Source organism: Oncorhynchus kisutch, unplaced genomic scaffold (assembly GCF_002021735.2).
Source record: "Oncorhynchus kisutch isolate 150728-3 unplaced genomic scaffold, Okis_V2 scaffold959, whole genome shotgun sequence".
NCBI lineage: Eukaryota > Metazoa > Chordata > Actinopteri > Salmoniformes > Salmonidae > Oncorhynchus > Oncorhynchus kisutch.
In genome coordinates, this window is record NW_022262904.1 from 37009 (window position 1) to 61081 (window position 24073).

At 42.5% G+C, this 24073-nt stretch overlaps 75 non-coding genes across 75 annotated transcripts; all 75 read right to left on the reverse strand.

The window, feature by feature from the left end:
- Positions 1-38: 38 nt before the first annotated feature.
- On the reverse strand, positions 39-110 carry trnaq-cug (transfer RNA glutamine (anticodon CUG)). The gene has a single exon. It is a non-coding gene; the product is annotated as a tRNA-Gln (tRNA).
- Positions 111-224: 114 nt separating this feature from the next.
- Positions 225-296, reverse strand: trnaq-uug (transfer RNA glutamine (anticodon UUG)). Its single transcript has one exon. It is a non-coding gene; the product is annotated as a tRNA-Gln (tRNA).
- Positions 297-708: 412 nt separating this feature from the next.
- trnaq-cug (transfer RNA glutamine (anticodon CUG)) lies at positions 709-780 on the reverse strand. The gene has a single exon. It is a non-coding gene; the product is annotated as a tRNA-Gln (tRNA).
- Positions 781-965: 185 nt separating this feature from the next.
- trnaq-cug (transfer RNA glutamine (anticodon CUG)) lies at positions 966-1037 on the reverse strand. The gene has a single exon. It is a non-coding gene; the product is annotated as a tRNA-Gln (tRNA).
- A 185-nt stretch (positions 1038-1222) lies between these two features.
- Positions 1223-1294, reverse strand: trnaq-cug (transfer RNA glutamine (anticodon CUG)). Its single transcript has one exon. It is a non-coding gene; the product is annotated as a tRNA-Gln (tRNA).
- A 115-nt stretch (positions 1295-1409) lies between these two features.
- On the reverse strand, positions 1410-1481 carry trnaq-uug (transfer RNA glutamine (anticodon UUG)). The gene has a single exon. It is a non-coding gene; the product is annotated as a tRNA-Gln (tRNA).
- A 412-nt stretch (positions 1482-1893) lies between these two features.
- Positions 1894-1965, reverse strand: trnaq-cug (transfer RNA glutamine (anticodon CUG)). Its single transcript has one exon. It is a non-coding gene; the product is annotated as a tRNA-Gln (tRNA).
- A 185-nt stretch (positions 1966-2150) lies between these two features.
- trnaq-cug (transfer RNA glutamine (anticodon CUG)) lies at positions 2151-2222 on the reverse strand. Its single transcript has one exon. It is a non-coding gene; the product is annotated as a tRNA-Gln (tRNA).
- A 115-nt stretch (positions 2223-2337) lies between these two features.
- Positions 2338-2409, reverse strand: trnaq-uug (transfer RNA glutamine (anticodon UUG)). The gene has a single exon. It is a non-coding gene; the product is annotated as a tRNA-Gln (tRNA).
- A 412-nt stretch (positions 2410-2821) lies between these two features.
- trnaq-cug (transfer RNA glutamine (anticodon CUG)) lies at positions 2822-2893 on the reverse strand. Its single transcript has one exon. It is a non-coding gene; the product is annotated as a tRNA-Gln (tRNA).
- Positions 2894-3078: 185 nt separating this feature from the next.
- On the reverse strand, positions 3079-3150 carry trnaq-cug (transfer RNA glutamine (anticodon CUG)). The gene has a single exon. It is a non-coding gene; the product is annotated as a tRNA-Gln (tRNA).
- A 185-nt stretch (positions 3151-3335) lies between these two features.
- trnaq-cug (transfer RNA glutamine (anticodon CUG)) lies at positions 3336-3407 on the reverse strand. Its single transcript has one exon. It is a non-coding gene; the product is annotated as a tRNA-Gln (tRNA).
- Positions 3408-3522: 115 nt separating this feature from the next.
- On the reverse strand, positions 3523-3594 carry trnaq-uug (transfer RNA glutamine (anticodon UUG)). The gene has a single exon. It is a non-coding gene; the product is annotated as a tRNA-Gln (tRNA).
- A 412-nt stretch (positions 3595-4006) lies between these two features.
- trnaq-cug (transfer RNA glutamine (anticodon CUG)) lies at positions 4007-4078 on the reverse strand. The gene has a single exon. It is a non-coding gene; the product is annotated as a tRNA-Gln (tRNA).
- Positions 4079-4263: 185 nt separating this feature from the next.
- On the reverse strand, positions 4264-4335 carry trnaq-cug (transfer RNA glutamine (anticodon CUG)). The gene has a single exon. It is a non-coding gene; the product is annotated as a tRNA-Gln (tRNA).
- A 185-nt stretch (positions 4336-4520) lies between these two features.
- On the reverse strand, positions 4521-4592 carry trnaq-cug (transfer RNA glutamine (anticodon CUG)). The gene has a single exon. It is a non-coding gene; the product is annotated as a tRNA-Gln (tRNA).
- A 115-nt stretch (positions 4593-4707) lies between these two features.
- Positions 4708-4779, reverse strand: trnaq-uug (transfer RNA glutamine (anticodon UUG)). Its single transcript has one exon. It is a non-coding gene; the product is annotated as a tRNA-Gln (tRNA).
- A 412-nt stretch (positions 4780-5191) lies between these two features.
- Positions 5192-5263, reverse strand: trnaq-cug (transfer RNA glutamine (anticodon CUG)). The gene has a single exon. It is a non-coding gene; the product is annotated as a tRNA-Gln (tRNA).
- A 185-nt stretch (positions 5264-5448) lies between these two features.
- On the reverse strand, positions 5449-5520 carry trnaq-cug (transfer RNA glutamine (anticodon CUG)). Its single transcript has one exon. It is a non-coding gene; the product is annotated as a tRNA-Gln (tRNA).
- A 115-nt stretch (positions 5521-5635) lies between these two features.
- Positions 5636-5707, reverse strand: trnaq-uug (transfer RNA glutamine (anticodon UUG)). Its single transcript has one exon. It is a non-coding gene; the product is annotated as a tRNA-Gln (tRNA).
- Positions 5708-6119: 412 nt separating this feature from the next.
- trnaq-cug (transfer RNA glutamine (anticodon CUG)) lies at positions 6120-6191 on the reverse strand. Its single transcript has one exon. It is a non-coding gene; the product is annotated as a tRNA-Gln (tRNA).
- A 185-nt stretch (positions 6192-6376) lies between these two features.
- Positions 6377-6448, reverse strand: trnaq-cug (transfer RNA glutamine (anticodon CUG)). Its single transcript has one exon. It is a non-coding gene; the product is annotated as a tRNA-Gln (tRNA).
- Positions 6449-6563: 115 nt separating this feature from the next.
- Positions 6564-6635, reverse strand: trnaq-uug (transfer RNA glutamine (anticodon UUG)). The gene has a single exon. It is a non-coding gene; the product is annotated as a tRNA-Gln (tRNA).
- A 412-nt stretch (positions 6636-7047) lies between these two features.
- trnaq-cug (transfer RNA glutamine (anticodon CUG)) lies at positions 7048-7119 on the reverse strand. The gene has a single exon. It is a non-coding gene; the product is annotated as a tRNA-Gln (tRNA).
- A 185-nt stretch (positions 7120-7304) lies between these two features.
- trnaq-cug (transfer RNA glutamine (anticodon CUG)) lies at positions 7305-7376 on the reverse strand. The gene has a single exon. It is a non-coding gene; the product is annotated as a tRNA-Gln (tRNA).
- A 115-nt stretch (positions 7377-7491) lies between these two features.
- Positions 7492-7563, reverse strand: trnaq-uug (transfer RNA glutamine (anticodon UUG)). The gene has a single exon. It is a non-coding gene; the product is annotated as a tRNA-Gln (tRNA).
- A 413-nt stretch (positions 7564-7976) lies between these two features.
- trnaq-cug (transfer RNA glutamine (anticodon CUG)) lies at positions 7977-8048 on the reverse strand. Its single transcript has one exon. It is a non-coding gene; the product is annotated as a tRNA-Gln (tRNA).
- Positions 8049-8233: 185 nt separating this feature from the next.
- Positions 8234-8305, reverse strand: trnaq-cug (transfer RNA glutamine (anticodon CUG)). The gene has a single exon. It is a non-coding gene; the product is annotated as a tRNA-Gln (tRNA).
- A 185-nt stretch (positions 8306-8490) lies between these two features.
- Positions 8491-8562, reverse strand: trnaq-cug (transfer RNA glutamine (anticodon CUG)). Its single transcript has one exon. It is a non-coding gene; the product is annotated as a tRNA-Gln (tRNA).
- Positions 8563-8677: 115 nt separating this feature from the next.
- On the reverse strand, positions 8678-8749 carry trnaq-uug (transfer RNA glutamine (anticodon UUG)). The gene has a single exon. It is a non-coding gene; the product is annotated as a tRNA-Gln (tRNA).
- Positions 8750-9160: 411 nt separating this feature from the next.
- Positions 9161-9232, reverse strand: trnaq-cug (transfer RNA glutamine (anticodon CUG)). The gene has a single exon. It is a non-coding gene; the product is annotated as a tRNA-Gln (tRNA).
- Positions 9233-9417: 185 nt separating this feature from the next.
- On the reverse strand, positions 9418-9489 carry trnaq-cug (transfer RNA glutamine (anticodon CUG)). The gene has a single exon. It is a non-coding gene; the product is annotated as a tRNA-Gln (tRNA).
- A 115-nt stretch (positions 9490-9604) lies between these two features.
- Positions 9605-9676, reverse strand: trnaq-uug (transfer RNA glutamine (anticodon UUG)). Its single transcript has one exon. It is a non-coding gene; the product is annotated as a tRNA-Gln (tRNA).
- Positions 9677-10088: 412 nt separating this feature from the next.
- On the reverse strand, positions 10089-10160 carry trnaq-cug (transfer RNA glutamine (anticodon CUG)). The gene has a single exon. It is a non-coding gene; the product is annotated as a tRNA-Gln (tRNA).
- Positions 10161-10345: 185 nt separating this feature from the next.
- trnaq-cug (transfer RNA glutamine (anticodon CUG)) lies at positions 10346-10417 on the reverse strand. The gene has a single exon. It is a non-coding gene; the product is annotated as a tRNA-Gln (tRNA).
- A 115-nt stretch (positions 10418-10532) lies between these two features.
- Positions 10533-10604, reverse strand: trnaq-uug (transfer RNA glutamine (anticodon UUG)). Its single transcript has one exon. It is a non-coding gene; the product is annotated as a tRNA-Gln (tRNA).
- A 412-nt stretch (positions 10605-11016) lies between these two features.
- trnaq-cug (transfer RNA glutamine (anticodon CUG)) lies at positions 11017-11088 on the reverse strand. Its single transcript has one exon. It is a non-coding gene; the product is annotated as a tRNA-Gln (tRNA).
- A 185-nt stretch (positions 11089-11273) lies between these two features.
- On the reverse strand, positions 11274-11345 carry trnaq-cug (transfer RNA glutamine (anticodon CUG)). The gene has a single exon. It is a non-coding gene; the product is annotated as a tRNA-Gln (tRNA).
- A 115-nt stretch (positions 11346-11460) lies between these two features.
- On the reverse strand, positions 11461-11532 carry trnaq-uug (transfer RNA glutamine (anticodon UUG)). Its single transcript has one exon. It is a non-coding gene; the product is annotated as a tRNA-Gln (tRNA).
- A 412-nt stretch (positions 11533-11944) lies between these two features.
- Positions 11945-12016, reverse strand: trnaq-cug (transfer RNA glutamine (anticodon CUG)). The gene has a single exon. It is a non-coding gene; the product is annotated as a tRNA-Gln (tRNA).
- Positions 12017-12201: 185 nt separating this feature from the next.
- On the reverse strand, positions 12202-12273 carry trnaq-cug (transfer RNA glutamine (anticodon CUG)). The gene has a single exon. It is a non-coding gene; the product is annotated as a tRNA-Gln (tRNA).
- Positions 12274-12388: 115 nt separating this feature from the next.
- On the reverse strand, positions 12389-12460 carry trnaq-uug (transfer RNA glutamine (anticodon UUG)). Its single transcript has one exon. It is a non-coding gene; the product is annotated as a tRNA-Gln (tRNA).
- Positions 12461-12872: 412 nt separating this feature from the next.
- Positions 12873-12944, reverse strand: trnaq-cug (transfer RNA glutamine (anticodon CUG)). Its single transcript has one exon. It is a non-coding gene; the product is annotated as a tRNA-Gln (tRNA).
- A 185-nt stretch (positions 12945-13129) lies between these two features.
- Positions 13130-13201, reverse strand: trnaq-cug (transfer RNA glutamine (anticodon CUG)). Its single transcript has one exon. It is a non-coding gene; the product is annotated as a tRNA-Gln (tRNA).
- Positions 13202-13316: 115 nt separating this feature from the next.
- On the reverse strand, positions 13317-13388 carry trnaq-uug (transfer RNA glutamine (anticodon UUG)). Its single transcript has one exon. It is a non-coding gene; the product is annotated as a tRNA-Gln (tRNA).
- Positions 13389-13798: 410 nt separating this feature from the next.
- Positions 13799-13870, reverse strand: trnaq-cug (transfer RNA glutamine (anticodon CUG)). Its single transcript has one exon. It is a non-coding gene; the product is annotated as a tRNA-Gln (tRNA).
- Positions 13871-14055: 185 nt separating this feature from the next.
- On the reverse strand, positions 14056-14127 carry trnaq-cug (transfer RNA glutamine (anticodon CUG)). Its single transcript has one exon. It is a non-coding gene; the product is annotated as a tRNA-Gln (tRNA).
- Positions 14128-14242: 115 nt separating this feature from the next.
- trnaq-uug (transfer RNA glutamine (anticodon UUG)) lies at positions 14243-14314 on the reverse strand. The gene has a single exon. It is a non-coding gene; the product is annotated as a tRNA-Gln (tRNA).
- Positions 14315-14726: 412 nt separating this feature from the next.
- trnaq-cug (transfer RNA glutamine (anticodon CUG)) lies at positions 14727-14798 on the reverse strand. The gene has a single exon. It is a non-coding gene; the product is annotated as a tRNA-Gln (tRNA).
- Positions 14799-14983: 185 nt separating this feature from the next.
- Positions 14984-15055, reverse strand: trnaq-cug (transfer RNA glutamine (anticodon CUG)). Its single transcript has one exon. It is a non-coding gene; the product is annotated as a tRNA-Gln (tRNA).
- A 115-nt stretch (positions 15056-15170) lies between these two features.
- Positions 15171-15242, reverse strand: trnaq-uug (transfer RNA glutamine (anticodon UUG)). Its single transcript has one exon. It is a non-coding gene; the product is annotated as a tRNA-Gln (tRNA).
- Positions 15243-15913: 671 nt separating this feature from the next.
- Positions 15914-15985, reverse strand: trnaq-cug (transfer RNA glutamine (anticodon CUG)). The gene has a single exon. It is a non-coding gene; the product is annotated as a tRNA-Gln (tRNA).
- A 115-nt stretch (positions 15986-16100) lies between these two features.
- Positions 16101-16172, reverse strand: trnaq-uug (transfer RNA glutamine (anticodon UUG)). Its single transcript has one exon. It is a non-coding gene; the product is annotated as a tRNA-Gln (tRNA).
- Positions 16173-16584: 412 nt separating this feature from the next.
- Positions 16585-16656, reverse strand: trnaq-cug (transfer RNA glutamine (anticodon CUG)). Its single transcript has one exon. It is a non-coding gene; the product is annotated as a tRNA-Gln (tRNA).
- A 183-nt stretch (positions 16657-16839) lies between these two features.
- Positions 16840-16911, reverse strand: trnaq-cug (transfer RNA glutamine (anticodon CUG)). The gene has a single exon. It is a non-coding gene; the product is annotated as a tRNA-Gln (tRNA).
- A 115-nt stretch (positions 16912-17026) lies between these two features.
- Positions 17027-17098, reverse strand: trnaq-uug (transfer RNA glutamine (anticodon UUG)). The gene has a single exon. It is a non-coding gene; the product is annotated as a tRNA-Gln (tRNA).
- Positions 17099-17515: 417 nt separating this feature from the next.
- Positions 17516-17587, reverse strand: trnaq-cug (transfer RNA glutamine (anticodon CUG)). Its single transcript has one exon. It is a non-coding gene; the product is annotated as a tRNA-Gln (tRNA).
- Positions 17588-17702: 115 nt separating this feature from the next.
- Positions 17703-17774, reverse strand: trnaq-uug (transfer RNA glutamine (anticodon UUG)). Its single transcript has one exon. It is a non-coding gene; the product is annotated as a tRNA-Gln (tRNA).
- A 668-nt stretch (positions 17775-18442) lies between these two features.
- trnaq-cug (transfer RNA glutamine (anticodon CUG)) lies at positions 18443-18514 on the reverse strand. The gene has a single exon. It is a non-coding gene; the product is annotated as a tRNA-Gln (tRNA).
- A 113-nt stretch (positions 18515-18627) lies between these two features.
- Positions 18628-18699, reverse strand: trnaq-uug (transfer RNA glutamine (anticodon UUG)). Its single transcript has one exon. It is a non-coding gene; the product is annotated as a tRNA-Gln (tRNA).
- Positions 18700-19113: 414 nt separating this feature from the next.
- On the reverse strand, positions 19114-19185 carry trnaq-cug (transfer RNA glutamine (anticodon CUG)). The gene has a single exon. It is a non-coding gene; the product is annotated as a tRNA-Gln (tRNA).
- A 117-nt stretch (positions 19186-19302) lies between these two features.
- On the reverse strand, positions 19303-19374 carry trnaq-uug (transfer RNA glutamine (anticodon UUG)). The gene has a single exon. It is a non-coding gene; the product is annotated as a tRNA-Gln (tRNA).
- A 413-nt stretch (positions 19375-19787) lies between these two features.
- trnaq-cug (transfer RNA glutamine (anticodon CUG)) lies at positions 19788-19859 on the reverse strand. The gene has a single exon. It is a non-coding gene; the product is annotated as a tRNA-Gln (tRNA).
- A 185-nt stretch (positions 19860-20044) lies between these two features.
- trnaq-cug (transfer RNA glutamine (anticodon CUG)) lies at positions 20045-20116 on the reverse strand. The gene has a single exon. It is a non-coding gene; the product is annotated as a tRNA-Gln (tRNA).
- A 114-nt stretch (positions 20117-20230) lies between these two features.
- Positions 20231-20302, reverse strand: trnaq-uug (transfer RNA glutamine (anticodon UUG)). Its single transcript has one exon. It is a non-coding gene; the product is annotated as a tRNA-Gln (tRNA).
- Positions 20303-20969: 667 nt separating this feature from the next.
- On the reverse strand, positions 20970-21043 carry trnaq-cug (transfer RNA glutamine (anticodon CUG)). The gene has a single exon. It is a non-coding gene; the product is annotated as a tRNA-Gln (tRNA).
- A 115-nt stretch (positions 21044-21158) lies between these two features.
- On the reverse strand, positions 21159-21230 carry trnaq-uug (transfer RNA glutamine (anticodon UUG)). The gene has a single exon. It is a non-coding gene; the product is annotated as a tRNA-Gln (tRNA).
- Positions 21231-21642: 412 nt separating this feature from the next.
- On the reverse strand, positions 21643-21714 carry trnaq-cug (transfer RNA glutamine (anticodon CUG)). Its single transcript has one exon. It is a non-coding gene; the product is annotated as a tRNA-Gln (tRNA).
- Positions 21715-21898: 184 nt separating this feature from the next.
- trnaq-cug (transfer RNA glutamine (anticodon CUG)) lies at positions 21899-21970 on the reverse strand. Its single transcript has one exon. It is a non-coding gene; the product is annotated as a tRNA-Gln (tRNA).
- Positions 21971-22085: 115 nt separating this feature from the next.
- Positions 22086-22157, reverse strand: trnaq-uug (transfer RNA glutamine (anticodon UUG)). Its single transcript has one exon. It is a non-coding gene; the product is annotated as a tRNA-Gln (tRNA).
- Positions 22158-22571: 414 nt separating this feature from the next.
- On the reverse strand, positions 22572-22643 carry trnaq-cug (transfer RNA glutamine (anticodon CUG)). The gene has a single exon. It is a non-coding gene; the product is annotated as a tRNA-Gln (tRNA).
- Positions 22644-22758: 115 nt separating this feature from the next.
- Positions 22759-22829, reverse strand: trnaq-uug (transfer RNA glutamine (anticodon UUG)). The gene has a single exon. It is a non-coding gene; the product is annotated as a tRNA-Gln (tRNA).
- Positions 22830-23237: 408 nt separating this feature from the next.
- trnaq-cug (transfer RNA glutamine (anticodon CUG)) lies at positions 23238-23309 on the reverse strand. Its single transcript has one exon. It is a non-coding gene; the product is annotated as a tRNA-Gln (tRNA).
- A 118-nt stretch (positions 23310-23427) lies between these two features.
- On the reverse strand, positions 23428-23498 carry trnaq-uug (transfer RNA glutamine (anticodon UUG)). Its single transcript has one exon. It is a non-coding gene; the product is annotated as a tRNA-Gln (tRNA).
- A 411-nt stretch (positions 23499-23909) lies between these two features.
- trnaq-cug (transfer RNA glutamine (anticodon CUG)) lies at positions 23910-23981 on the reverse strand. Its single transcript has one exon. It is a non-coding gene; the product is annotated as a tRNA-Gln (tRNA).
- Between the last annotated feature and the right edge of the window lie 92 nt (positions 23982-24073).

The following is a 24073-nucleotide window of genomic DNA, read 5'->3' on the forward strand; positions in this document are numbered from 1 at the left end:
GTTGACAGGGGAGGAGTGTGTCACTGCAAAATCAAGGTAGGTCCTACCGAGATTTGAACTCGGATCGCAGCATTCAGAGTCCTGAGTGCTAACCATTACACCATAGAACCCTATACAGAGTATTTATTGTAGAGTTCCGATTTTCCTGTCATTTGTACATCGGATAAACATCAGATTATGAGGTTTTTGGTTGGCCATGTGAATAATTCAGCACCAAAATAGGAAGGTTCTACCGAGATTTGAACTCGGATCACTGGATTCAAAGTCCAGAGTGCTAACCATTACACCATAGAACCATATTCTAAATCCACATGGAAATTGAAAAAAAAAAATCTGCCTGTAATTAGCAACAGCGGACTGTCGTTCCTTCACGTGCTGCAAATACTTTCAACTGACAACAATATTTGGACAGCTATATTCTATTTCCACGAGGCAAATTAATTGACATGGTAGTATCGTCCAAGATTTAAACTCGGATTGTAGGATTCAGAGTCCTGAGTGATAACCTTTACAGCATAGAACCCTGTAGTCAATACTCTGTTTCCTGGCCAGAAACGGTGTCAACTACCAGGCACTCATAGTATGCGTTTACCGTAGGCTAGCCATTCGTGCGTAACAAGAGTGCTTATCGACTCCCACCCACTTGTTTCTTTCACGCAACTATTTAAAACTTGACAGGGGAGGAGTGTGTCACTGCAAAATCAAGGTAGGTCCTACCGAGATTTGAACTCGGATCGCAGGATTCAGAGTCCTGAGTGATAACCTTTACAGCATAGAACCCTGTAGTCAATACTCTGTTTCCTGGCCAGAAACGGTGTCAACTACCAGGCACTCATAGTATGCGTTTACCGTAGGCTAGCCATTCGTGCGTAACAAGAGTGCTTATCGACTCCCACCCACTTGTTTCTTTCACGCAACTATTTAAAACTTGACAGGGGAGGAGTGTGTCACTGCAAAATCAAGGTAGGTCCTACCGAGATTTGAACTCGGATCGCAGGATTCAGAGTCCTGAGTGATAACCTTTACAGCATAGAACCCTGTAGTCAATACTCTGTTTCCTGGCCAGAAACAGTGTCAACTACCAGGCACTCATAGTATGCGTTTACCGTAGGCTAGCCATTCGTGCGTAACAAGAGTGTTTATCGACTCCCACCCACTTGTTTCTTTCACTCAACTATTTAAAAGTTGACAGGGGAGGAGTGTGTCACTGCAAAATCAAGGTAGGTCCTACCGAGATTTGAACTCGGATCGCAGCATTCAGAGTCCTGAGTGCTAACCATTACACCATAGAACCCTATACAGAGTATTTATTGTAGAGTTCCGATTTTCCTGTCATTTGTACATCGGATAAACATCAGATTATGAGGTTTTTGGTTGGCCATGTGAATAATTCAGCACCAAAAATAGGAAGGTTCTACCGAGATTTGAACTCGGATCACTGGATTCAAAGTCCAGAGTGCTAACCATTACACCATAGAACCATATTCTAAATCCACATGGAAATTGAAAAAAAAAAATCTGCCTGTAATTAGCAACAGCGGACTGTCGTTCCTTCACGTGCTGCAAATACTTTCAACTGACAACAATATTTGGACAGCTATATTCTATTTCCACGAGGCAAATTAATAGACATGGTAGTATCGTCCAAGATTTAAACTCGGATTGTAGGATTCAGAGTCCTGAGTGATAACCTTTACAGCATAGAACCCTGTAGTCAATACTCTGTTTCCTGGCCAGAAACGGTGTCAACTACCAGGCACTCATAGTATGCGTTTACCGTAGGCTAGCCATTCGTGCGTAACAAGAGTGCTTATCGACTCCCACCCACTTGTTTCTTTCACGCAACTATTTTAAAGTTGACAGGGGAGGAGTGTGTCACTGCAAAATCAAGGTAGGTCCTACCGAGATTTGAACTCGGATCGCAGGATTCAGAGTCCTGAGTGATGACCTTTACAGCATAGAACCCTGTAGTCAATACTCTGTTTCCTGGCCAGAAACGGTGTCAACTACCAGGCACTCATAGTATGCGTTTACCGTAGGCTAGCCATTCGTAAGTAACAAGAGTGCTTATCGACTCCCACCCACTTGTTTCTTTCACGCAACTATTTTAAAGTTGACAGGGGAGGAGTGTGTCACTGCAAAATCAAGGTAGGTCCTACCGAGATTTGAACTCGGATCGCAGGATTCAGAGTCCTGAGTGCTAACCATTACACCATAGAACCCTATACAGAGTATTTATTGTAGAGTTCCGATTTTACTGTCATTTGTACACCGGATAAACATCAGATTATGAGGTTTTTGGTTGGCCATGTGAATAATTCAGCACCAAAAATAGGAAGGTTCTACCGAGATTTGTACTCGGATCACTGGATTCAAAGTCCAGAGTGCTAACCATTACACCATAGAACCATATTCTAAATCCACATGGAAATTGAAAAAAAAAAATCTGCCTGTAATTAGCAACAGCGGACTGTCGTTCCTTCACGTGCTGCAAATACTTTCAACTGACAACAATATTTGGACAGCTATATTCTATTTCCACGAGGCAAATTAATTGACATGGTAGTATCGTCCAAGATTTAAACTCGGATTGTAGGATTCAGAGTCCTGAGTGATAACCTTTACAGCATAGAACCCTGTAGTCAATACTCTGTTTCCTGGCCAGAAACGGTGTCAACTACCAGGCACTCATAGTATGCGTTTACCGTAGGCTAGCCATTCGTGCGTAACAAGAGTGCTTATCGACTCCCACCCACTTGTTTCTTTCACGCAACTATTTAAAACTTGACAGGGGAGGAGTGTGTCACTGCAAAATCAAGGTAGGTCCTACCGAGATTTGAACTCGGATCGCAGGATTCAGAGTCCTGAGTGATAACCTTTACAGCATAGAACCCTGTAGTCAATACTCTGTTTCCTGGCCAGAAACGGTGTCAACTACCAGGCACTCATAGTATGCGTTTACCGTAGGCTAGCCATTCGTGCGTAACAAGAGTGCTTATCGACTCCCACCCACTTGTTTCTTTCACGCAACTATTTAAAACTTGACAGGGGAGGAGTGTGTCACTGCAAAATCAAGGTAGGTCCTACCGAGATTTGAACTCGGATCGCAGGATTCAGAGTCCTGAGTGATAACCTTTACAGCATAGAACCCTGTAGTCAATACTCTGTTTCCTGGCCAGAAACAGTGTCAACTACCAGGCACTCATAGTATGCGTTTACCGTAGGCTAGCCATTCGTGCGTAACAAGAGTGTTTATCGACTCCCACCCACTTGTTTCTTTCACTCAACTATTTAAAAGTTGACAGGGGAGGAGTGTGTCACTGCAAAATCAAGGTAGGTCCTACCGAGATTTGAACTCGGATCGCAGCATTCAGAGTCCTGAGTGCTAACCATTACACCATAGAACCCTATACAGAGTATTTATTGTAGAGTTCCGATTTTCCTGTCATTTGTACATCGGATAAACATCAGATTATGAGGTTTTTGGTTGGCCATGTGAATAATTCAGCACCAAAAATAGGAAGGTTCTACCGAGATTTGAACTCGGATCACTGGATTCAAAGTCCAGAGTGCTAACCATTACACCATAGAACCATATTCTAAATCCACATGGAAATTGAAAAAAAAAAATCTGCCTGTAATTAGCAACAGCGGACTGTCGTTCCTTCACGTGCTGCAAATACTTTCAACTGACAACAATATTTGGACAGCTATATTCTATTTCCACGAGGCAAATTAATAGACATGGTAGTATCGTCCAAGATTTAAACTCGGATTGTAGGATTCAGAGTCCTGAGTGATAACCTTTACAGCATAGAACCCTGTAGTCAATACTCTGTTTCCTGGCCAGAAACGGTGTCAACTACCAGGCACTCATAGTATGCGTTTACCGTAGGCTAGCCATTCGTGCGTAACAAGAGTGCTTATCGACTCCCACCCACTTGTTTCTTTCACGCAACTATTTTAAAGTTGACAGGGGAGGAGTGTGTCACTGCAAAATCAAGGTAGGTCCTACCGAGATTTGAACTCGGATCGCAGGATTCAGAGTCCTGAGTGATGACCTTTACAGCATAGAACCCTGTAGTCAATACTCTGTTTCCTGGCCAGAAACGGTGTCAACTACCAGGCACTCATAGTATGCGTTTACCGTAGGCTAGCCATTCGTGCGTAACAAGAGTGCTTATCGACTCCCACCCACTTGTTTCTTTCACGCAACTATTTAAAACTTGACAGGGGAGGAGTGTGTCACTGCAAAATCAAGGTAGGTCCTACCGAGATTTGAACTCGGATCGCAGGATTCAGAGTCCTGAGTGATAACCTTTACAGCATAGAACCCTGTAGTCAATACTCTGTTTCCTGGCCAGAAACAGTGTCAACTACCAGGCACTCATAGTATGCGTTTACCGTAGGCTAGCCATTCGTGCGTAACAAGAGTGTTTATCGACTCCCACCCACTTGTTTCTTTCACTCAACTATTTAAAAGTTGACAGGGGAGGAGTGTGTCACTGCAAAATCAAGGTAGGTCCTACCGAGATTTGAACTCGGATCGCAGCATTCAGAGTCCTGAGTGCTAACCATTACACCATAGAACCCTATACAGAGTATTTATTGTAGAGTTCCGATTTTCCTGTCATTTGTACATCGGATAAACATCAGATTATGAGGTTTTTGGTTGGCCATGTGAATAATTCAGCACCAAAAATAGGAAGGTTCTACCGAGATTTGAACTCGGATCACTGGATTCAAAGTCCAGAGTGCTAACCATTACACCATAGAACCATATTCTAAATCCACATGGAAATTGAAAAAAAAAAATCTGCCTGTAATTAGCAACAGCGGACTGTCGTTCCTTCACGTGCTGCAAATACTTTCAACTGACAACAATATTTGGACAGCTATATTCTATTTCCACGAGGCAAATTAATAGACATGGTAGTATCGTCCAAGATTTAAACTCGGATTGTAGGATTCAGAGTCCTGAGTGATAACCTTTACAGCATAGAACCCTGTAGTCAATACTCTGTTTCCTGGCCAGAAACGGTGTCAACTACCAGGCACTCATAGTATGCGTTTACCGTAGGCTAGCCATTCGTGCGTAACAAGAGTGCTTATCGACTCCCACCCACTTGTTTCTTTCACGCAACTATTTTAAAGTTGACAGGGGAGGAGTGTGTCACTGCAAAATCAAGGTAGGTCCTACCGAGATTTGAACTCGGATCGCAGGATTCAGAGTCCTGAGTGATGACCTTTACAGCATAGAACCCTGTAGTCAATACTCTGTTTCCTGGCCAGAAACGGTGTCAACTACCAGGCACTCATAGTATGCGTTTACCGTAGGCTAGCCATTCGTAAGTAACAAGAGTGCTTATCGACTCCCACCCACTTGTTTCTTTCACGCAACTATTTTAAAGTTGACAGGGGAGGAGTGTGTCACTGCAAAATCAAGGTAGGTCCTACCGAGATTTGAACTCGGATCGCAGGATTCAGAGTCCTGAGTGCTAACCATTACACCATAGAACCCTATACAGAGTATTTATTGTAGAGTTCCGATTTTACTGTCATTTGTACACCGGATAAACATCAGATTATGAGGTTTTTGGTTGGCCATGTGAATAATTCAGCACCAAAAATAGGAAGGTTCTACCGAGATTTGTACTCGGATCACTGGATTCAAAGTCCAGAGTGCTAACCATTACACCATAGAACCATATTCTAAATCCACATGGAAATTGAAAAAAAAAAATCTGCCTGTAATTAGCAACAGCGGACTGTCGTTCCTTCACGTGCTGCAAATACTTTCAACTGACAACAATATTTGGACAGCTATATTCTATTTCCACGAGGCAAATTAATTGACATGGTAGTATCGTCCAAGATTTAAACTCGGATTGTAGGATTCAGAGTCCTGAGTGATAACCTTTACAGCATAGAACCCTGTAGTCAATACTCTGTTTCCTGGCCAGAAACGGTGTCAACTACCAGGCACTCATAGTATGCGTTTACCGTAGGCTAGCCATTCGTGCGTAACAAGAGTGCTTATCGACTCCCACCCACTTGTTTCTTTCACGCAACTATTTAAAACTTGACAGGGGAGGAGTGTGTCACTGCAAAATCAAGGTAGGTCCTACCGAGATTTGAACTCGGATCGCAGGATTCAGAGTCCTGAGTGATAACCTTTACAGCATAGAACCCTGTAGTCAATACTCTGTTTCCTGGCCAGAAACAGTGTCAACTACCAGGCACTCATAGTATGCGTTTACCGTAGGCTAGCCATTCGTGCGTAACAAGAGTGTTTATCGACTCCCACCCACTTGTTTCTTTCACTCAACTATTTAAAAGTTGACAGGGGAGGAGTGTGTCACTGCAAAATCAAGGTAGGTCCTACCGAGATTTGAACTCGGATCGCAGGATTCAGAGTCCTGAGTGCTAACCATTACACCATAGAACCCTATACAGAGTATTTATTGTAGAGTTCCGATTTTCCTGTCATTTGTACATCGGATAAACATCAGATTATGAGGTTTTTGGTTGGCCATGTGAATAATTCAGCACCAAAAATAGGAAGGTTCTACCGAGATTTGAACTCGGATCACTGGATTCAAAGTCCAGAGTGCTAACCATTACACCATAGAACCATATTCTAAATCCACATGGAAATTGAAAAAAAAAAATCTGCCTGTAATTAGCAACAGCGGACTGTCGTTCCTTCACGTGCTGCAAATACTTTCAACTGACAACAATATTTGGACAGCTATATTCTATTTCCACGAGGCAAATTAATAGACATGGTAGTATCGTCCAAGATTTAAACTCGGATTGTAGGATTCAGAGTCCTGAGTGATAACCTTTACAGCATAGAACCCTGTAGTCAATACTCTGTTTCCTGGCCAGAAACGGTGTCAACTACCAGGCACTCATAGTATGCGTTTACCGTAGGCTAGCCATTCGTGCGTAACAAGAGTGCTTATCGACTCCCACCCACTTGTTTCTTTCACGCAACTATTTAAAACTTGACAGGGGAGGAGTGTGTCACTGCAAAATCAAGGTAGGTCCTACCGAGATTTGAACTCGGATCGCAGGATTCAGAGTCCTGAGTGATAACCTTTACAGCATAGAACCCTGTAGTCAATACTCTGTTTCCTGGCCAGAAACAGTGTCAACTACCAGGCACTCATAGTATGCGTTTACCGTAGGCTAGCCATTCGTGCGTAACAAGAGTGTTTATCGACTCCCACCCACTTGTTTCTTTCACTCAACTATTTAAAAGTTGACAGGGGAGGAGTGTGTCACTGCAAAATCAAGGTAGGTCCTACCGAGATTTGAACTCGGATCGCAGGATTCAGAGTCCTGAGTGCTAACCATTACACCATAGAACCCTATACAGAGTATTTATTGTAGAGTTCCGATTTTCCTGTCATTTGTACATCGGATAAACATCAGATTATGAGGTTTTTGGTTGGCCATGTGAATAATTCAGCACCAAAAATAGGAAGGTTCTACCGAGATTTGAACTCGGATCACTGGATTCAAAGTCCAGAGTGCTAACCATTACACCATAGAACCATATTCTAAATCCACATGGAAATTGAAAAAAAAAAAATCTGCCTGTAATTAGCAACAGCGGACTGTCGTTCCTTCACGTGCTGCAAATACTTTCAACTGACAACAATATTTGGACAGCTATATTCTATTTCCACGAGGCAAATTAATAGACATGGTAGTATCGTCCAAGATTTAAACTCGGATTGTAGGATTCAGAGTCCTGAGTGATAACCTTTACAGCATAGAACCCTGTAGTCAATACTCTGTTTCCTGGCCAGAAACGGTGTCAACTACCAGGCACTCATAGTATGCGTTTACCGTAGGCTAGCCATTCGTGCGTAACAAGAGTGCTTATCGACTCCCACCCACTTGTTTCTTTCACGCAACTATTTTAAAGTTGACAGGGGAGGAGTGTGTCACTGCAAAATCAAGGTAGGTCCTACCGAGATTTGAACTCGGATCGCAGGATTCAGAGTCCTGAGTGATGACCTTTACAGCATAGAACCCTGTAGTCAATACTCTGTTTCCTGGCCAGAAACGGTGTCAACTACCAGGCACTCATAGTATGCGTTTACCGTAGGCTAGCCATTCGTAAGTAACAAGAGTGCTTATCGACTCCCACCCACTTGTTTCTTTCACGCAACTATTTTAAAGTTGACAGGGGAGGAGTGTGTCACTGCAAAATCAAGGTAGGTCCTACCGAGATTTGAACTCGGATCGCAGGATTCAGAGTCCTGAGTGATAACCTTTACAGCATAGAACCCTGTAGTCAATACTCTGTTTCCTGGCCAGAAACAGTGTCAACTACCAGGCACTCATAGTATGCGTTTACCGTAGGCTAGCCATTCGTGCGTAACAAGAGTGTTTATCGACTCCCACCCACTTGTTTCTTTCACTCAACTATTTAAAAGTTGACAGGGGAGGAGTGTGTCACTGCAAAATCAAGGTAGGTCCTACCGAGATTTGAACTCGGATCGCAGGATTCAGAGTCCTGAGTGCTAACCATTACACCATAGAACCCTATACAGAGTATTTATTGTAGAGTTCCGATTTTCCTGTCATTTGTACATCGGATAAACATCAGATTATGAGGTTTTTGGTTGGCCATGTGAATAATTCAGCACCAAAAATAGGAAGGTTCTACCGAGATTTGAACTCGGATCACTGGATTCAAAGTCCAGAGTGCTAACCATTACACCATAGAACCATATTCTAAATCCACATGGAAATTGAAAAAAAAAATCTGCCTGTAATTAGCAACAGCGGACTGTCGTTCCTTCACGTGCTGCAAATACTTTCAACTGACAACAATATTTGGACAGCTATATTCTATTTCCACGAGGCAAATTAATAGACATGGTAGTATCGTCCAAGATTTAAACTCGGATTGTAGGATTCAGAGTCCTGAGTGATAACCTTTACAGCATAGAACCCTGTAGTCAATACTCTGTTTCCTGGCCAGAAACGGTGTCAACTACCAGGCACTCATAGTATGCGTTTACCGTAGGCTAGCCATTCGTGCGTAACAAGAGTGCTTATCGACTCCCACCCACTTGTTTCTTTCACGCAACTATTTTAAAGTTGACAGGGGAGGAGTGTGTCACTGCAAAATCAAGGTAGGTCCTACCGAGATTTGAACTCGGATCGCAGGATTCAGAGTCCTGAGTGATGACCTTTACAGCATAGAACCCTGTAGTCAATACTCTGTTTCCTGGCCAGAAACGGTGTCAACTACCAGGCACTCATAGTATGCGTTTACCGTAGGCTAGCCATTCGTAAGTAACAAGAGTGCTTATCGACTCCCACCCACTTGTTTCTTTCACGCAACTATTTTAAAGTTGACAGGGGAGGAGTGTGTCACTGCAAAATCAAGGTAGGTCCTAACGAGATTTGAACTCGGATCGCAGGATTCAGAGTCCTGAGTGCTAACCATTACACCATAGAACCCTATACAGAGTATTTATTGTAGAGTTCCGATTTTACTGTCATTTGTACACCGGATAAACATCAGATTATGAGGTTTTTGGTTGGCCATGTGAATAATTCAGCACCAAAAATAGGAAGGTTCTACCGAGATTTGTACTCGGATCACTGGATTCAAAGTCCAGAGTGCTAACCATTACACCATAGAACCATATTCTAAATCCACATGGAAATTGAAAAAAAAAAATCTGCCTGTAATTAGCAACAGCGGACTGTCGTTCCTTCACGTGCTGCAAATACTTTCAACTGACAACAATATTTGGACAGCTATATTCTATTTCCACGAGGCAAATTAATTGACATGGTAGTATCGTCCAAGATTTAAACTCGGATTGTAGGATTCAGAGTCCTGAGAGATAACCTTTACAGCATAGAACCCTGTAGTCAATACTCTGTTTCCTGGCCAGAAACGGTGTCAACTACCAGGCACTCATAGTATGCGTTTACCGTAGGCTAGCCATTCGTGCGTAACAAGAGTGCTTATCGACTCCCACCCACTTGTTTCTTTCACGCAACTATTTAAAACTTGACAGGGGAGGAGTGTGTCACTGCAAAATCAAGGTAGGTCCTACCGAGATTTGAACTCGGATCGCAGGATTCAGAGTCCTGAGTGATAACCTTTACAGCATAGAACCCTGTAGTCAATACTCTGTTTCCTGGCCAGAAACAGTGTCAACTACCAGGCACTCATAGTATGCGTTTACCGTAGGCTAGCCATTCGTGCGTAACAAGAGTGTTTATCGACTCCCACCCACTTGTTTCTTTCACTCAACTATTTAAAAGTTGACAGGGGAGGAGTGTGTCACTGCAAAATCAAGGTAGGTCCTACCGAGATTTGAACTCGGATCGCAGGATTCAGAGTCCTGAGTGCTAACCATTACACCATAGAACCCTATACAGAGTATTTATTGTAGAGTTCCGATTTTCCTGTCATTTGTACATCGGATAAACATCAGATTATGAGGTTTTTGGTTGGCCATGTGAATAATTCAGCACCAAAAATAGAAAGGTTCTACCGAGATTTGAACTCGGATCACTGGATTCAAAGTCCAGAGTGCTAACCATTACACCATAGAACCATATTCTAAATCCACATGGAAATTGAAAAAAAAAAATCTGCCTGTAATTACCAACAGCGGACTGTCGTTCCTTCACGTGCTGCAAATACTTTCAACTGACAACAATATTTGGACAGCTATATTCTATTTCCACGAGGCAAATTAATAGACATGGTAGTATCGTCCAAGATTTAAACTCGGATTGTAGGATTCAGAGTCCTGAGTGATAACCTTTACAGCATAGAACCCTGTAGTCAATACTCTGTTTCCTGGCCAGAAACGGTGTCAACTACCAGGCACTCATAGTATGCGTTTACCGTAGGCTAGCCATTCGTGCGTAACAAGAGTGCTTATCGACTCCCACCCACTTGTTTCTTTCACGCAACTATTTTAAAGTTGACAGGGGAGGAGTGTGTCACTGCAAAATCAAGGTAGGTCCTACCGAGATTTGAACTCGGATCGCAGGATTCAGAGTCCTGAGTGATGACCTTTACAGCATAGAACCCTGTAGTCAATACTCTGTTTCCTGGCCAGAAACGGTGTCAACTACCAGGCACTCATAGTATGCGTTTACCGTAGGCTAGCCATTCGTAAGTAACAAGAGTGCTTATCGACTCCCACCCACTTGTTTCTTTCACGCAACTATTTTAAAGTTGACAGGGGAGGAGTGTGTCACTGCAAAATCAAGGTAGGTCCTACCGAGATTTGAACTCGGATCGCAGGATTCAGAGTCCTGAGTGCTAACCATTACACCATAGAACACTATACAGAGTATTTATTGTAGAGTTCCGATTTTACTGTCATTTGTACACCGGATAAACATCAGATTATGAGGTTTTTGGTTGGCCATGTGAATAATTCAGCACCAAAAATAGGAAGGTTCTACCGAGATTTGTACTCGGATCACTGGATTCAAAGTCCAGAGTGCTAACCATTACACCATAGAACCATATTCTAAATCCACATGGAAATTGAAAAAAAAAAATCTGCCTGTAATTAGCAACAGCGGACTGTCGTTCCTTCACGTGCTGCAAATACTTTCAACTGACAACAATATTTGGACAGCTATATTCTATTTCCACGAGGCAAATTAATTGACATGGTAGTATCGTCCAAGATTTAAACTCGGATTGTAGGATTCAGAGTCCTGAGAGATAACCTTTACAGCATAGAACCCTGTAGTCAATACTCTGTTTCCTGGCCAGAAACGGTGTCAACTACCAGGCACTCATAGTATGCGTTTACCGTAGGCTAGCCATTCGTGCGTAACAAGAGTGCTTATCGACTCCCACCCACTTGTTTCTTTCACGCAACTATTTAAAACTTGACAGGGGAGGAGTGTGTCACTGCAAAATCAAGGTAGGTCCTACCGAGATTTGAACTCGGATCGCAGGATTCAGAGTCCTGAGTGATAACCTTTACAGCATAGAACCCTGTAGTCAATACTCTGTTTCCTGGCCAGAAACAGTGTCAACTACCAGGCACTCATAGTATGCGTTTACCGTAGGCTAGCCATTCGTGCGTAACAAGAGTGTTTATCGACTCCCACCCACTTGTTTCTTTCACTCAACTATTTAAAAGTTGACAGGGGAGGAGTGTGTCACTGCAAAATCAAGGTAGGTCCTACCGAGATTTGAACTCGGATCGCAGGATTCAGAGTCCTGAGTGCTAACCATTACACCATAGAACCCTATACAGAGTATTTATTGTAGAGTTCCGATTTTCCTGTCATTTGTACATCGGATAAACATCAGATTATGAGGTTTTTGGTTGGCCATGTGAATAATTCAGCACCAAAAATAGGAAGGTTCTACCGAGATTTGAACTCGGATCACTGGATTCAAAGTCCAGAGTGCTAACCATTACACCATAGAACCATATTCTAAATCCACATGGAAATTGAAAAAAAAAAATCTGCCTGTAATTAGCAACAGCGGACTGTCGTTCCTTCACGTGCTGCAAATACTTTCAACTGACAACAATATTTGGACAGCTATATTCTATTTCCACGAGGCAAATTAATAGACATGGTAGTATCGTCCAAGATTTAAACTCGGATTGTAGGATTCAGAGTCCTGAGTGATAACCTTTACAGCATAGAACCCTGTAGTCAATACTCTGTTTCCTGGCCAGAAACGGTGTCAACTACCAGGCACTCATAGTATGCGTTTACTGTAGGCTAGCCATTCGTGCGTAACAAGAGTGCTTATCGACTCCCACCCACTTGTTTCTTTCACGCAACTATTTTAAAGTTGACAGGGGAGGAGTGTGTCACTGCAAAATCAAGGTAGGTCCTACCGAGATTTGAACTCGGATCGCAGGATTCAGAGTCCTGAGTGATGACCTTTACAGCATAGAACCCTGTAGTCAATACTCTGTTTCCTGGCCAGAAACGGTGTCAACTACCAGGCACTCATAGTATGCGTTTACCGTAGGCTAGCCATTCGTAAGTAACAAGAGTGCTTATCGACTCCCACCCACTTGTTTCTTTCACGCAACTATTTTAAAGTTGACAGGGGAGGAGTGTGTCACTGCAAAATCAAGGTAGGTCCTACCGAGATTTGAACTCGGATCGCAGGATTCAGAGTCCTGAGTGCTAACCATTACACCATAGAACCCTATACAGAGTATTTATTGTAGAGTTCCGATTTTACTGTCATTTGTACACCGGATAAACATCAGATTATGAGGTTTTTGGTTGGCCATGTGAATAATTCAGCACCAAAAATAGGAAGGTTCTACCGAGATTTGTACTCGGATCACTGGATTCAAAGTCCAGAGTGCTAACCATTACACCATAGAACCATATTCTAAATCCACATGGAAATTGAAAAAAAAAAATCTGCCTGTAATTAGCAACAGCGGACTGTCGTTCCTTCACGTGCTGCAAATACTTTCAACTGACAACAATATTTGGACAGCTATATTCTATTTCCACGAGTCAAATTAATTGACATGGTAGTATCGTCCAAGATTTAAACTCGGATTGTAAATTCAGAGTCCTGAGAGATAACCTTTACAGCATAGAACCCTGTAGTCAATACTCTGTTTCCTGGCCAGAAACGGTGTCAACTACCAGGCACTCATAGTATGCGTTTACCGTAGGCTAGCCATTCGTGCGTAACAAGAGTGCTTATCGACTCCCACCCACTTGTTTCTTTCACGCAACTATTTAAACTTGACAGGGGAGGAGTGTGTCACTGCAAAATCAAGTTAGGTCCTACCGAGATTTGAACTCGGATCGCAGGATTCAGAGTCCTGAGTGATAACCTTTACAGCATAGAACCCTGTAGTCAATACTCTGTTTCCTGGCCAGAAACAGTGTCAACTACCAGGCACTCATAGTATGCGTTTACCGTAGGCTAGCCATTCGTGCGTAACAAGAGTGTTTATCGACTCCCACCCACTTGTTTCTTTCACTCAACTATTTAAAAGTTGACAGGGGAGGAGTGTGTCACTGCAAAATCAAGGTAGGTCCTACCGAGATTTGAACTCGGATCGCAGGATTCAGAGTCCTGAGTGCTAACCATTACACCATAGAACCCTATACAGAGTATTTATTGTAGAGTTCCGATTTTACTGTCATTTGTACACCGGATAAACATCAGATTATGAGGTTTTTGGTTGGCCATGTGAATAATTCAGCACCAAAAATAGGAAGGTTCTACCGAGATTTGAACTCGGATCACTGGATTCAAAGTCCAGAGTGCTAACCATTACACCATAGAACCATATTCTAAATCCACATGGAAATTGAAAAAAAAAATCTGCCTGTAATTAGCAACAGCGGACTGTCGTTCCTTCACGTGCTGCAAATACTTTCAACTGACAACAATATTTGGACAGCAATATTCTATTTCCACGAGGCAAATTAATTGACATGGTAGTATCGTCCAAGATTTAAACTCGGATTGTAGGATTCAGAGTCCTGAGTGATAACCTTTACAGCATAGAACCCTGTAGTCAATACTCTGTTTCCTGGCCAGAAACGGTGTCAACTACCAGGCACTCATAGTATGCGTTTACCGTAGGCTAGCCATTCGTGCGTAACAAGAGTGCTTATCGACTCCCACCCACTTGTTTCTTTCACGCAAACTATTTAAAACTTGACAGGGGAGGAGTGTGTCACTGCAAAATCAAGGTAGGTCCTACCGAGATTTGAACTCGGATCGCAGGATTCAGAGTCCTGAGTGATAACCTTTACAGCATAGAACCCTGTAGTCAATACTCTGTTTCCTGGCCAGAAACAGTGTCAACTACCAGGCACTCATAGTATGCGTTTACCGTAGGCTAGCCATTCGTGCGTAACAAGAGTGTTTATCGACTCCCACCCACTTGTTTCTTTCACTCAACTATTTAAAAGTTGACAGGGGAGGAGTGTGTCACTGCAAAATCAAGGTAGGTCCTACCGAGATTTGAACTCGGATCGCAGGATTCAGAGTCCTGAGTGCTAACCATTACACCATAGAACCCTATACAGAGTATTTATTGTAGAGTTCCGATTTTCCTGTAATTTGTACATCGGATAAACATCAGATTATGAGGTTTTTGGTTGGCCATGTGAATAATTCAGCACCAAAAATAGGAAGGTTCTACCGAGATTTGAACTCGGATCACTGGATTCAAAGTCCAGAGTGCTAACCATTACACCATAGAACCATATTCTAAATCCACATGGAAATTGAAAAAAAAAATCTGCGTGTAATTAGCAACAGCGGACTGTCGTTCCTTCACGTGCTGCAAATACTTTCAACTGACAACAATATTTGGACAGCTATATTCTATTTCCACGAGGCAAATTAATTGACATGGTAGTATCGTCCAAGATTTAAACTCGGATTGTAGGATTCAGAGTCCTGAGTGATAACCTTTACAGCATAGAACCCTGTAGTCAATACTCTGTTTCCTGGCCAGAAACGGTTGTCAACTACCAGGCACTCATAGTATGCGTTTACCGTAGGCTAGCCATTCGTGCGTAACAAGAGTGCTTATCGACTCCCACCCACTTGTTTCTTTCACGCAACTATTTTAAAGTTGACAGGGGAGGAGTGTGTCACTGCAAAATCAAGGTAGGTCCGACCGAGATTTGAACTCGGATCGCAGGATTCAGAGTCCTGAGTGATGACCTTTACAGCATAGAACCCTGTAGTCAATACTCTGTTTCCTGGCCAGAAACAGGTGTCAACTACCAGGCACTCATAGTATGCGTTTACCGTAGGCTAGCCATTCGTAAGTAACAAGAGTGCTTATCGACTCCCACCCACTTGTTTCTTTCACGCAACTATTTTAAAGTTGACAGGGGAGGAGTGTGTCACTGCAAAATCAAGGTAGGGTCCTACCGAGATTTGAACTCGGATCGCAGGATTCAGAGTCCTGAGTGCTAACCATTACACCATAGAACCCTATACAGAGTATTTATTGTAGAGTTCCGATTTTACTGTCATTTGTACACCGGATAAACATCAGATTATGAGGTTTTTGGTTGGCCATGTGAATAATTCAGCACCAAAAATAGGAAGGTTCTACCGAGATTTGTACTCAGATCACTGGATTCAAAGTCCAGAGTGCTAACCATTACACCATAGAACCATATTCTAAATCCACATGGAAATTGAAAAAAAAAAATTCTGCGTGTAATTAGCAACAGCGGACTGTCGTTCCTTCACGTGCTGCAAATACTTTCAACTGACAACAATATTTGGACAGCTATATTCTATTTCCACGAGGCAAATTAATTGACATGGTAGTATCGTCCAAGATTTAAACTCGGATTGTAGGATTCAGAGTCCTGAGAGATAACCTTTACAGCATAGAACCCTGTAGTCAATACTCTGTTTCCTGGCCAGAAACGGTGTCAACTACCAGGCACTCATAGTATGCGTTTACCGTAGGCTAGCCATTCGTGCGTAACAAGAGTGCTTATCGACTCCCACCCACTTGTTTCTTTCACGCAACTATTTAAACTTGACAGGGGAGGAGTGTGTCACTGCAAAATCAAGGTAGGTCCTACCGAGATTTGAACTCGGATCGCAGGATTCAGAGTCCTGAGTGATAACCTTTACAGCATAGAACCCTGTAGTCAATACTCTGTTTCCTGGCCAGAAACAGTGTCAACTACCAGGCACTCATAGTATGCGTTTACCGTAGGCTAGCCATTCGTGCGTAACAAGAGTGCTTATCGACTCCCACCCACTTGTTTCTTTCACTCAACTATTTAAAGTTGACAGGGGAGGAGTGTGTCACTGCAAATCAAGGTAGGTCCTACCGAGATTTGAACTCGGATCGCAGGATTCAGAGTCCTGAGTGCTAACCATTACACCATAGAACCCTATACAGAGTATTTATTGTAGAGTTCCGATTTTACTGTCATTTGTACACCGGATAAACATCAGATTATGAGGTTTTTGGTTGGCCATGTGAATAATTCAGCACCAAAAATAGGAAGGTTCTACCGAGATTTGTACTCGGATCACTGGATTCAAAGTCCAGAGTGCTAACCATTACACCATAGAACCATATTCTAAATCCACATGGAAATTGAAAAAAAAAAAATCTGCCTGTAATTAGCAACAGCTGACTGTCGTTCCTTCACTTGCTGCAAATACTTTCAACTGACAACAATATTTGGACAGCTATATTCTATTTCCACGAGGCAAATTAATAGACATGGTAGTATCGTCCAAGATTTAAACTCGGATTGTAGGATTCAGAGTCCTGAGTGATAACCTTTACAGCATAGAACCCTGTAGTCAATACTCTGTTTCCTGGCCAGAAACGGTGTCAACTACCAGGCACTCATAGTATGCGTTTTACCGTAGGCTGCCATTCGTGCGTAACAACAGAAGATGCTTATCGACTCCCACCCACTTGTTTCTTTCACCGCACTATTTTAAAGTTGACAGGGGAGGAGTGTGTCACTGCAAAATCAAGGTAGGTCCTACCGAGATTTGAACTCGGATCGCAGGATTCAGAGTCCTGAGTGCTAACCATTACACCATAGAACCCTATACAGAGTATTTATTGTAGAGTTCCGATTTTACTGTCATTTGTACACCGGATAAAACATCAGATTATGAGGTTTTTGGTTGGCCATGTGAATAATTCAGCACCAAAATAGGAAGGTTCTACCGAGATTTGAACTCGGATCACTGGATTCAAAGTCCAGAGTGCTAACCATTACACCATAGAACCATATTCTAAATCCACATGGAAATTGAAAAAAAAAATCTGCCTGTAATTAGCAACAGCGGACTGTCGTTCCTTCACGTGCTGCAAATACTTTCAACTGACAACAATATTTGGACAGCAATATTCTATTTCCACGAGGCAAATTAATTGACATGGTAGTATCGTCCAAGATTTAAACTCGGATTGTAGGATTCAGAGTCCTGAGAGATAACCTTTACAGCATAGAACCCTGTAGTCAATACTCTGTTTCCTGGCCAGAAACGGTGTCAACTACCAGGCACTCATAGTATGCGTTTACCGTAGGCTAGCCATTCGTGCGTAACAAGAGTGCTTATCGACTCCCACCCACTTGTTTCTTTCACGCAACTATTTAAAACTTGACAGGGGAGGAGTGTGTCACTGCAAAATCAAGGTAGGTCCTACCGAGATTTGAACTCGGATCGCAGGATTCAGAGTCCTGAGCGATAACCTTTACAGCATAGAACCCTGTAGTCAATACTCTGTTTCCTGGCCAGAAACAGTGTCAACTACCAGGCACTCATAGTATGCGTTTACCGTAGGCTAGCCATTCGTGCGTAACAAGAGTGTTTATCGACTCCCACCCACTTGTTTCTTTCACTCAACTATTTAAAAGTTGACAGGGGAGGAGTGTGTCACTGCAAAATCAAGGTAGGTCCTACCGAGATTTGAACTCGGATCGCAGGATTCAGAGTCCTGAGTGCTAACCATTACACCATAGAACCCTATACAGAGTATTTATTGTAGAGTTCCGATTTTCCTGTCATTGTACATCGGATAAACATCAGATTATGAGGTTTTTGGTTGGCCATGTGAATAATTCAGCACCAAAATAGGAAGGTTCTACCGAGATTTGAACTCGGATCACTGGATTCAAAGTCCAGAGTGCTAACCATTACACCATAGAACCATATTCTAAATCCACATGGAAATTGAAAAAAAAAAATTCTGCGTGTAATTAGCAACAGCGGACTGTCGTTCCTTCACGTGCTGCAAATACTTTCAACTGACAACAATATTTGGACAGCTATATTCTATTTCCACGAGGCAAATTAATTGACATGGTAGTATCGTCCAAGATTTAAACTCGGATTGTAGGATTCAGAGTCCTGAGTGATAACCTTTACAGCATAGAACCCTGTAGTCAATACTCTGTTTCCTGGCCAGAAACGGTTGTCAACTACCAGGCACTCATAGTATGCGTTTACCGTAGGCTAGCCATTCGTGCGTAACAAGAGTGCTTATCGACTCCCACCCACTTGTTTCTTTCACGCAACTATTTTAAAGTTGACAGGGGAGGAGTGTGTCACTGCAAAATCAAGGTAGGTCCTACCGAGATTTGAACTCGGATCGCAGGATTCAGAGTCCTGAGTGCTAACCATTACACCATAGAACCCTATACAGAGTATTTATTGTAGAGTTCCGATTTTACTGTCATTTGTACAACCGGATAAACAATCAGATTATGAGGTTTTTGGTTGGCCATGTGAATAATTCAGCACCAAAAATAGGAAGGTTCTACCGAGATTTGAACTCGGATCACTGGATTCAAAGTCCAGAGTGCTAACCATTACACCATAGAACCATATTCTAAATCCACATGGAAATTGAAAAAAAAAATTCTGCGTGTAATTAGCAACAGCGGACTGTCGTTCCTTCACGTGCTGCAAATACTTTCAACTGACAACAATATTTGGACAGCTATATTCTATTTCCACGAGGCAAATTAATTGACATGGTAGTATCGTCCAAGATTTAAACTCGGATTGTAGGATTCAGAGTCCTGAGAGATAACCTTTACAGCATAGAACCCTGTAGTCAATACTCTGTTTCCTGGCCAGAAACGGTGTCAAACTACCAGGCACTCATAGTATGCGTTTACCGTAGGCTAGCCATTCGTGCGTAACAAGAGTGCTTATCGACTCCCACCCACTTGTTTCTTTCACGCAACTATTTTAAAGTTGACAGGGGAGGAGTGTGTCACTGCAAAATCAAGGTAGGTCCTACCGAGATTTGAACTCGGATCGCAGGATTCAGAGTCCTGAGTGATGACCTTTACAGCATAGAACCCTGTAGTCAATACTCTGTTTCCTGGCCAGAAACGGTGTCAACTACCAGGCACTCATAGTATGCGTTTACCGTAGGCTAGCCATTCGTAAGTAACAAGAGTGCTTATCGACTCCCACCCACTTGTTTCTTTCACGCAACTATTTTAAAGTTGACAGGGGAGGAGTGTGTCACTGCAAAATCAAGGTAGGTCCTACCGAGATTTGAACTCGGATCGCAGGATTCAGAGTCCTGAGTGCTAACCATTACACCATAGAACCCTATACAGAGTATTTATTGTAGAGTTCCGATTTTACTGTCATTTGTACACCGGATAAACATCAGATTATGAGGTTTTGGTTGGCCATGTGAATAATTCAGCACCAAAAATAGGAAGGTTCTACCGAGATTTGAACTCGGATCACTGGATTCAAAGTCCAGAGTGCTAACCATTACACCATAGAACCATATTCTAAATCCACATGGAAATTGAAAAAAAAAAATCTGCCTGTAATTAGCAACAGCGGACTGTCGTTCCTTCACGTGCTGCAAATACTTTCAACTGACAACAATATTTGGACAGCTATATTCTATTTCCACGAGGCAATTAATTGACATGGTAGTATCGTCCAAGATTTAAACTCGGATTGTAGGATTCAGAGTCCTGAGAGATAACCTTTACAGCATAGAACCCTGTAGTCAATACTCTGTTCCTGGCCAGAAACGGTGTCAACTACCAGGCACTCATAGTATGCGTTACCGTAGGCTAGCCATTCGTGCGTAACAAGAGTGCTTATCGACTCCCACCCACTTGTTTCTTTCACGCAACTATTTTAAAGTTTGACAGGGGAGGAGTGTGTCACTGCAAAAATCAAGGTAGGTCCTACCGAGATTTGAACTCGGATCGCAGGATTCAGAGTCCTGAGTGATGACCTTTATAGCATAGAACCCTGTAGTCAATACTCTGTTTCCTGGCCAGAAACGGGTCAACTACCAGGCACTCATAGTATGCGTTTACCGTAGGCTAGCCATTCGTAAGTAACAAGAGTGCTTATCGACTCCCACCCACTTGTTTCTTTCACGCAACTATTTTAAAGTTGACAGGGGAGGAGTGTGTCACTGCAAAATCAAGGTAGGTCCTACCGAGATTTGAACTCGGATCGCAGGATTCAGAGTCCTGAAGTGCTAACCATTACACCCATAGAACCCTATACAGAGTATTTATTGTAGAGTTCCGATTTTACTGTCATTTGTACACCGGATAAACATCAGATTATGAGGTTTTTGGTTGGCCATGTGAATAATTCAGCACCAAAAATAGGAAGGTTCTACCGAGATTTGAACTCGGATCACTGGATTCAAAGTCCAGAGTGCTAACCATTACACCATAGAACCATATTCTAAATCCACATGGAAATTGAAAAAAAAAAATCTGCCTGTAATTAGCAACAGCGGACTGTCGTTCCTTCACGTGCTGCAAATACTTTCAACTGACAACAATATTTGGACAGCAATATTCTATTTCCACGAGGCAAATTAATTGACATGGTAGTATCGTCCAAGATTTAAACTCGGATTGTAGGATTCAGAGTCCTGAGAGATAACCTTTACAGCATAGAACCCTGTAGTCAATACTCTGTTTCCTGGCCAGAAACGGTGTCAACTACCAGGCACTCATAGTATGCGTTTACCGTAGGCTAGCCATTCGTGCGTAACAAGAGTGCTTATCGACTCCCACCCACTTGTTTCTTTCACGCAACTATTTAAAACTTGACAGGGGAGGAGTGTGTCACTGCAAAATCAAGGTAGGTCCTACCGAGATTTGAACTCGGATCGCAGGATTCAGAGTCCTGAGTGATAACCTTTACAGCATAGAACCCTGTAGTCAATACTCTGTTTCCTGGCCAGAAACAGTGTCAACTACCAGGCACTCATAGTATGCGTTTACCGTAGGCTAGCCATTCGTGCGTAACAGAGTGTTTATCGACTCCCACCCACTTGTTTCTTTCACTCAACTATTTAAAAGTTGACAGGGGAGGAGTGTGTCACTGCAAAATCAAGGTAGGTCCTACCGAGATTTGAACTCGGATCGCAGGATTCAGAGTCCTGAGTGCTAACCATTACACCATAGAACCCTATACAGAGTATTTATTGTAGAGTTCCGATTTTCCTGTCATTTGTACATCGGATAAACATCAGATTATGAGGTTTTTGGTTGGCCATGTGAATAATTCAGCACCAAAAATAGGAAGGTTCTACCGAGATTTGAACTCGGATCACTGGATTCAAAGTCCAGAGTGCTAACCATTACACCATAGAACCATATTCTAAATCCACATGGAAATTGAAAAAAAAAAATTCTGCGTGTAATTAGCAACAGCGGACTGTCGTTCCTTCACGTGCTGCAAATACTTTCAACTGACAACAATATTTGGACAGCTATATTCTATTTCCACGAGGCAAATTAATTGACATGGTAGTATCGTCCAAGATTTAAACTCGGATTGTAGGATTCAGAGTCCTGAGTGATAACCTTTACAGCATAGAACCCTGTAGTCAATACTCTGTTTCCTGGCCAGAAACGGTGTCAACTACCAGGCACTCATAGTATGCGTTTACCGTAGGCTAGCCATTCGTTGCGTAACAAGAGTGCTTATCGACTCCCACCCACTTGTTTCTTTCACGCAACTATTTTAAAGTTGACAGGGGAGGAGTGTGTCACTGCAAAATCAAGGTAGGTCCTACCGAGATTTGAACTCGGATCGCAGGATTCAGAGTCCTGAGTGCTAACCATTACACCATAGAACCCTATACAGAGTATTTATTGTAGAGTTCCGATTTTCCTGTCATTTGTACACCGGATAAACATCAGATTATGAGGTTTTTGGTTGGCCATGTGAATAATTCAGCACCAAAAATAGGAAGGTTCTACCGAGATTGAACTCGGATCACTGGATTCAAAGTCCAGAGTGCTAACCATTACACCATAGAACCATATTCTAATCCACATGGAAATGAAAAAAAAAACATTCTGCGTGTAATTAGCAACAGCGGACTGTCGTTCCTTCACGTGCTGCAAATACTTTCAACTGACAACAATATTTGGACAGCTATATTCTATTCCACGAGGCAAATTAATTGACATGGTAGTATCGTCCAAGATTTAAACTCGGATTGTAGGATTCAGAGTCCTGAGTGATAACCTTTACAGCATAGAACCCTGTAGTCAAGACTCTGTTTCCTGGCCAGAACGGTGTCAACTACCAGGCACTCATAGTATGCGTTTACCGTAGGCTAGCCATTCGTGCGTAACAAGAGTGCTTATCGACTCCCACCCACTTGTTTCTTCACGCAACTATTTTAAAGTTGACAGGGGAGGAGTGTGTCACTGCAAATCAAGGTAGGTCCTACCGAGATTTGAACTCAGATCGCAGGATTCAGAGTCCTGAGTGCTGACCATTACACCATAGAACCCTATACAGAGTATTTATTGTAGAGTTCCGATCTTTACTGTCATTCTGTACACCGGATTAACAGTCAGATTATGAGGTTTTTGGTTGGCCATGTGAATAATTCAGCACCAAAAATAGGAAGGTTCTACCGAGATTTGAACTCGGATCACTGATTCAAAGTCCAGAGTGCTAACCATTACACCATAGAACCATATTCTAAATCCACATGGAAATTGAAAAAAAAAATCTGCCTGTAATTAGCAACAGCGGACTGTCGTTCCTTCACGTGCTGCAAATACTTTCAACTGACAACAATATTTGGACAGCTATATTCTATTTCCACGAGGCAAATTAATTGACATGGTAGTATCGTCCAAGATTTAAACTCGGATTGTAGGATTCAGAGTCCTGAGAGATAACCTTACAGCATAGAACCCTGTAGTCAATACTCTGTTTCCTGGCCAGAAACGGTGTCAACTACCAGGCACTCATAGTATGCGTTTACCGTAGGCTTAGCCATTCGTGCGTAACAAGAGTGCTTATCGACTCCCACCCACTTGTTTCTTTCACGCAACTATTTAAAAGTTGACAGGGGAGGAGTGTGTCACTGCAAAATCAAGGTAGGTCCTACCGAGATTTGAACTCGGATCGCAGGATTCAGAGTCCTGAGTGCTAACCATTACACCATAGAACCCTATACAGAGTATTTATTGTAGAGTTCCGATTTTCCTGTCATTTGTACACCGGATAAACTCAGATTATGAGGTTTTTGGTTGGCCATGTGAA